Raw genomic sequence first — 7,821 nt, 5'->3', positions numbered from 1 at the left:
ATGTTAAATCCCATATACAGTGGCGCCTTTGTTTTGATGCGGTGAGCACTGTCAAAAACAACATTCAATGATCCATTTTCTAATTTTAGAAAAAGTACTGGCATCTCAGCTATCGATTGCAGATGAAAGATTGCTAAACGATTAATTTTAATTGCACCTATATTTTTATTATAATCGAAAGTCGATTATAATAAAAAGTCGGTTTTGGGGTAACTTTGATAATGGGTATACAAACGCATGGAAATCAACAACCAACCCTCTGTTTGACATCATTGCAGTAGAGAGTATGTGGATTAGATTTTACCAACTCTTCAGAACTTAAACAGTGATCGTAGAATAGATTGTTTGAAAGCGCTTCAAAAACCAAAAATTCGTGTGCTCTTGTGAATTTAAATCACAATTAAAAAAAACCTCAAATATTTAGCCAAAAATATTATGATTTAGAAGTGGCACAAGCGTCTTGAAGGTGAATTTTCAAGTTATAAAAAATTCAGTTAAGTCTTCATTACTTCGTTATTTTTTAACCAATTTTGAAACTGTTAGCACCATTATCTTCAAAATTCAATTTACGAAAACTTGGTAGACCACCAAAGTTGTCTAAAATCAAATCTAGTTTTAATTAAAAGTATCTTGCTCCGATTTTTTTCTCATTTTACTAAAAAAAATCTTTGTTTGAACATAGCTTCATAAATACTCAACCGATTCCAATTGTTTTGCATACTTTTGAAGCTAATTTAGTTGTTTTCAAACTGTTCATATAACATATTTCACTGAAAAATTGTTTTGACCAAGTTTTTCAACAGAAACTGCACAAAAACATGATTAACGAAAAATGCCAGTTTTTTTCAGATTATTGCTAGTCAAACAATTTCTCCAAAGCTGAAACTGTGTTTTCTTATTTGTTAAACCTTTGAAAAATACTTTGAAACAATTTCCTATAAATAATTTTGAAACAAAAATATGTTTGCACGTGTTAAAAAATATGTGCACTATTCAACTCGTAGTTAAAACAAGATGCTTTATAAACTTAAGTTTTGTAGAAAAAATGCAATTTCCGGCGAAAAAACTTAAATAATCCAGAAAAAATGATTTTTGCATTATAAAATCGCGTTTTTAAGTAGTTTTTGTGAAATACTCAATCAAAACCATTCTTTAGAAAATTGTGTTGTATGAACAGTTTGAAGACAACTAAATTTTCATCAACAACAGGATTTGGAATCGGTTGAGTATTTATGAAGTTATGCTCAAACAGAGATGATTTTTTTTTAGGAAAATGAGGAAAAATTTGGAGAAAATTAGTTATAACTAAAATTAGTTTTGATTTTAGACAAATTTGGTGTTCTACAAAGTTTTTTTATGAATTTTGATGATAACGGTACTAACAGTTTTAAAATTGGTTAGAAAATAAAGAAGTTATAGTGACTTCACTGAAAGCCATTTTTATAACTTGAAAATGAACCTTTAAGACACTTCTAAACCTTAATATTTTTAGCTCAAACTTTGAGGTTTTTCTCTTAATGTCAATTGAATTCATAAGAGCACACGAATTTGTGGTTTTGAGAACTTTTGAAAAATAAGCCGCACTCTACTCTTCATCCTACTGCCCTGTTTGGATTTATTTGTGTTTCATTCGATATAATTAAGATCCGTTTCAGAAGTTCCTTATCGGATTCTAATAAAGCTATTTAGTAGACATCTGGCTTATATCTTAAAGGACTTCTCCAAAGAATCATAACAGAATCCTTACATTATCCGGCAGTGAATTACAAACGTAATTGTCTTATTCACCTGAAAAGTGTCAAGTATTCACGGCAGGTTTGCATAAAATTTCATTGGCATAAATATTGAGTTCAAAAACACTCATTTTCGGAGTCTGGTGGATGTTTATAGAACTTCAAAGATGTATATACAAATATATATAAATGTGTAATATATACAATATTTCAATTTAACCCTCTAATACCCAACCCCGCCTTTAAACGGGGTACACTTTGGAATTTTCTGTATTTTTTTGTAGCTCGGAAATCAAAATGATTTTATTTTTGGCTTAAACCTTGACTCATAACACGCATATGAGAAAAGTTTTTTATGACTTCTGAAACTTTTTTGTATTTTTGAAAATTGTTTGAAAAATTGTATTATTATATAACCTACAAATGCCTGGGGTTTATTTAACGTGTAATATAAAAATCGTACCTTTTTATATTTTTTTACTATTAACCTATAACAGAAGAAGAGCTTGGAGGTATTAAAATAATTTCAAACCTGTTTTTCCGTTAATTACACGAAAAATAAAAAATATTTCCAGAAAAATGTTAAAAAAATTTAATATTTAAAAGTAACGTAAAAACTTGATTTTTTATTATTGCCAAAAATCAGTAGCTAGAAGAGACTTCGAAAAAAAATGAAAAAGGATAGGGATGTTCAAAAATAAAAATTTTAAAAATCAAAAACCAAAATTCATAGATTCGCAAATAAAAATAAATCATTGCCCAAAACGTGTTTAGAACGATTTTAGATAACTCAAAATGATATTTAGATCGAAAATAAAAATTTGGGTATTAGAGGGTTAAGGTAAACATTTGGCCGTCTCTTATTTTTCGAAAATGCGAAATATTATAAGTTCGTCATTGTAAAGTGCTCGTTTTGGTAAGAAAAAAATCAGGTAAAAATTTGAAGTCCGTACGTGGACGCTAAGTGGTCCCCCAACGGCCCTGAGGTATTAGGAGTAGATGACCCCGTGCGCAAAATCAAGCTCGCTGCTCTAGTACACACAGCATGAGTACGAAAAGCCACCAGTAACAAATTGTCCTGCTCGCGTTGATAATCAGCATAGAAGTTTGTTTTCTTTGGGATGATTCAAATATTTACGTAACGCAAAATTTGCCAATTTTAGGCCCCCACATACCAGCTTTTGCATGAAACATTTTTTTTTGTATAAACCGTAACACTACGCAAGACCCCCTCCTTCCCCTTGTTGCGTTACGTAATATTTGAACGATCCCTTTGTAGTTATGAATTGTATGTCGGCGTGCAATGTTTTGAAGATATCCACAGTATAATATATTATTTTACCTAAAATTCTATGCTGATTATCAATTTGTTACTAGTGGCTTTTCGTACTCATGTTGCGTACACTAGAGCAGCGAGCTTGATTTGGCGCACGGAGGTCATCTACACCCAATACCTTTAGGGTCGTTGGGGGACCATTTAGCGTCAAATTTTTACCTGATTTTTTTCTTACCAAAACGAGCACTTTACAATGACGAACTTATAACATTTCGCCTTTTCGAAAAAAGGGACGGCCTAGTAAACATTTTCCATATATAGGATTAGTTCTAAGAAGGGCTGTCTAACTTTAATAAATAGAAAATCGCTCAATAAAATCGGCTCAATAAAATCTTAGATTTTTTTCATTTATACAGTAATTTGTTTTTCATCGAATTCAATATTAATACTAATAAAAATTATAATAAAATTGGAAGCATAATGTTGCTCTTCAAAAAAACGTCAATGAATATTGGAGACGGGGCCCTAATCAGCCGTACGACGCAACTTGGTCGCGATGCTCTCACAAGAGCGCTGGACGGCACTGACGTCCATCTTCCGGATACAATTCCGGATCCTCGTCAACTGCTTCGTATCATTGGCTTGCCAAATATTTTTGTACACTAGGGCACTGAGGGAGCCGGAACAAATCCTCAATGGGACGGCACTGGTTCAAGTTGATCGGATTCCTTTCATTTGCTGCGTACGGCTTTTCGTATAACCGTACAACACGCTTACACGGATTACTTGCTGTTTCGACGCCATCTTCGATTGAACTAACGGCAGCCGAGCGAAAAAAAACATGCCACTCATTTTTAGGGAGTCCAGAGAGCAATTCTCTTGAAGAGAAAAAAAAATTACGCTATTTACTTTAATTACGGAAAGGTATTAAAATAATTATCATTTTTTACTGAAAACCCGTTAGTATTCATTGACAAACTTTTTAGAGCGCGAGCCGGTTTTGAAGCCTTTCACAGATTCTTTAACGACATTTTTTATCACTACAGAAGTAGTTTGAAATATTATCCGACACTTATCCAACCGGAATAAAACTTTCAATTAGAAGTCAGGTCACCTAATTACAGTTGGTAATAAACGTCGCGTACAAAGGACAATTTGCAGTAAAAAATCATTGAAGATTTTTCCAGTTCTGTAGAGATGGAAAACGGATTGCTTATAGACAAATTCATGAAACAATTGAGTTAAAATTTTGGTGGATTATGTAGAAAATTCGTGGATTTCACACAAATCCTCTGGAGAAATGTGTACTGAAACTTTCATTAATCATTTATAAAAAATGTTCGATAAAGCTACAGAAAACTTTTTAATTGCTAAACATTAGAGATTAGAGCATGAGCATAGATGACCTACAATTATCAACCACACTACTCCATGATTGATCAGAGCAATCGAAATTGCACAGATTTAATGAATGAGGCTTACCATTCTCAATGTGCACAAATCGAGAACTCAAATTTTAAAAGTCAATAACGGCGCCGGTCACGTCCTTACGGTCATCGGGGAAGCGAAGGAATGTTAGTTAGGCAACCGTTGCTACTAGAGACCGAGATCACCTCTGCATCTCCATGGCTGTCATGGAAAGGATATTGGGTTCGTGGGACAAGGTAGAGATCTGGGAGTCACCAATGTTTGGTGATGCGATCCATGGTATATTCACGCCTAACCTGATTCGCGATATTATTCGATAAAAGTATTGCACGCCAAACAAATGTTGAACGCTTGACCTCGCAAGAGCAAGCGATACGATCAAAGGATCAAACACTACTAAGGCGCCGTCCACAAATTACGTAACGCTCAAGGGGGAGGGGGAGTAGGCTAAAGCGTTACGGCTCATACAAAAATTTCAAAATTTTCATACAAAAAGCGTTACGGTGGGGGGGAGGGGGTCGACAATTTTCGATTTTAGCGTTACGTAAAAAATGGACGCTTGATCCTGACCGCTTCACCTGCCCCCGCAGGAGCAAGCGACACGGCCAAAGGATTAAACACTACTCGATATGTTGGAGATTTCTTTATTAACCCTTTAACGCCCAAGGTATCTCACAATTGGAATTCAGCTCCGTTTTTGTTATTCATAGTCGTATTCCTATAAATTAAACCTTAATTCACCAAAAAAATTCAAGTCTATGGTGGGGATCCAAAAAAAATTCTTGAAAGTGTGTCGTCCATATCTAGCTGTTCTATAAGTTTATTTTCGAGATTAATCAAATATATTTTAATGCAGTTCGACCCATTACAATGTAAACAAGTTGGAAAAAACTGCTGGTGAGGGGTAATTCATAAATTACGTCACGTACAGAAGAGGAAGGAGGGGGTTACAATGAAACGTGACTACCCGTATAAAAATTAGAATCCATACAAAAAGTGTGAAACAGAGGAAAATTGAGGAGGATGAATATGGCAAAACATTGCGTGGCGTAATTTATGGACGTACCTTGATAAAGAAATTGCACCATAAAGAATACAAATTTCAGAGGCGAAAGGTTCATGCCAGAACTTAATCATTTAGTGACTTCAATTCAATTTCTGCTCTACCACGTAAGAAAGATACAGACATACATACATTTCCATACATGTACATGTACAATTATGCACACTTAAACCATTTATACCAAAAACAAAATAAAATCTTACATCAAATATTTTGATTTAAAAAAAAAAACCTACAGATGTTTCAGAATAGTCTTTAAAAAGATTATATAAAACTTGCCAGCTGATAATGGTAACATAACTATCAAAATATTTTTTTTTCTGGGTCAAGTTATTAGTATACAATGTGCCTCGGATCTGACAGTGATTGAAATATATATTTGGCAATATCAGAATTTCATTAGGGCTGATCAAAAGTTAGTTCTTCAGTCTAATGACAGTCAAATATTGGACTCCAACTATTGCATGCTTTACAGATGTGAATACTTGAAGCCAACATTATTCGGCTATAACGTTGAAGTTACTGCATCACTGATGCATATATTCACATATTTACCGATAGAACCGAATTCACGCGGTCCAAGATTTTTGACACTAGAGCTGGCCAGAATACCTGGGGAGCATACTGAAGCGTGCCCGCTCAAATGTCACAGTTCTTGGTCTTAGTGAGTTCAGCAAGGAAGGCTCCCCAAGTAACAATCAAAGCTGAACTGCAAGAGTATTTGCTAAACAATGGCTGGTTGCAGGTTCTAATGGCTGAACACGGTGATAGCTGAACACTAATTTGAGTAAGAGCTTATTCAACCCTCGTATTCAGCGATACACTCAACGCTGAATACCAAGTTGAATTATACATTATCCAGCTTAATTATTCACTTTAATTCAGCTATCCTTCATAGAATTTATTGGTGGTTGTTTAACAGTTTATTCAACCATTATACAGATATTGTATCGCCACTTAACCTCCCACACTTTGTTGTTCATAATTGGTTGAATTTTCTACAACATAAAGCAATTTTTGACCTACCTGTTTCTGACGCACAGAGTCCATTCATCGATACATGAATAGAATGGTACCCCTGGAATTCATCCATATTTTTCCTCTTTGTAAGAAGTGAGCACGCAAAATAAGAATAACTCTTTTGTGATCTTAAGGAGCTCCCCACAAATCATTGTTTCACTGTATACTCAAGTTATCGATAATATATTGTGCCGATAACAATTAACACAACAAATAAGTGCCAACTTGGCATGATAAATTATCATTTCGAAACACTTCACATTCACAACAAATTTCTGACAGCTAACCTAAGATTGTTTGCGTAGTGCAGGTATCGCTTCTCCAGCCTCTATGCAACCTAAAATCAAAATAGTTATAGCCGTTATTCATACAAGACAATGATTTATGCTCATGCTTCTAGTAATACTCGTACAAGCCCAAATGGAGCAGATGGTAAGGTGAGCGGCCGTAAATCAGAGAATCCAAGTTCAATTCTCAATCACTCATAATTATTTATCTACACATTTAAATTCCAGCATATATCTATCCAATTAGTTACAATTTGTTAGCATCATTAAATACCCTCGGGCTTAGGAACATGTATTTTTGCATTTTTTTATTAATTGTTGAATTAAAGCTGTATAAGCGATTGGTAAGCTATACATGGTTGATTTTTGTTCCAAAAATAGAATTTTGACATTTAAAACAGAGCGCTTATTCAACCATAATTCAGCTCTCCAAACAGCTCTAAGTCAACTTGAGTCTGATTAAAATCGCCAAAATGAGATGTTTAGGAGCTGAACAATCGAGTGTGGCACCTGTGCACAGCTTTTATTCAAACTAAGGCTTCTTTGAATAAGTTATACAAGCGTTTATCCAGCATCAAATTGTTACCTGGGTCTTTACTGCTACCTCAACGCGTCGCTGGTTCTAAAAAGTAAACAACCATACAAAACTACGATCAAACAATGGTGAAGGCTTAATCAATTTTCTCGAAAACAATCATTTTGGGAATTAAGTAGAATTTTCTGATTAAATTGGCAACAACGCACTGCAGTAGCGCGTAGTAAATAACTGCTTGTAAACAATATCTTTCAAGCGCATTTATTACCTGTAATTTTGCGAAAAATAATTTTTACTTTTCCACGTTTAAGTCATAAAACTGGTTCTGGACTTAGGTTGGCGGCTATTCAATTTTACTCTCATTTGACAGCCGCCCTTCACCCTTGGAGTTCAGTTCATGGATGGATAAGTCAATTTGTCGTTTTTTTCATTCAATAGTCCCTTCAAATGATCAAAAGACCTAAATGGTGTCAAGGTTC

Source organism: Aedes aegypti, chromosome 3 (assembly GCF_002204515.2).
Source record: "Aedes aegypti strain LVP_AGWG chromosome 3, AaegL5.0 Primary Assembly, whole genome shotgun sequence".
Lineage (NCBI taxonomy): Eukaryota > Metazoa > Arthropoda > Insecta > Diptera > Culicidae > Aedes > Aedes aegypti.
Note: the sequence above shows the minus strand (reverse complement) of the source record.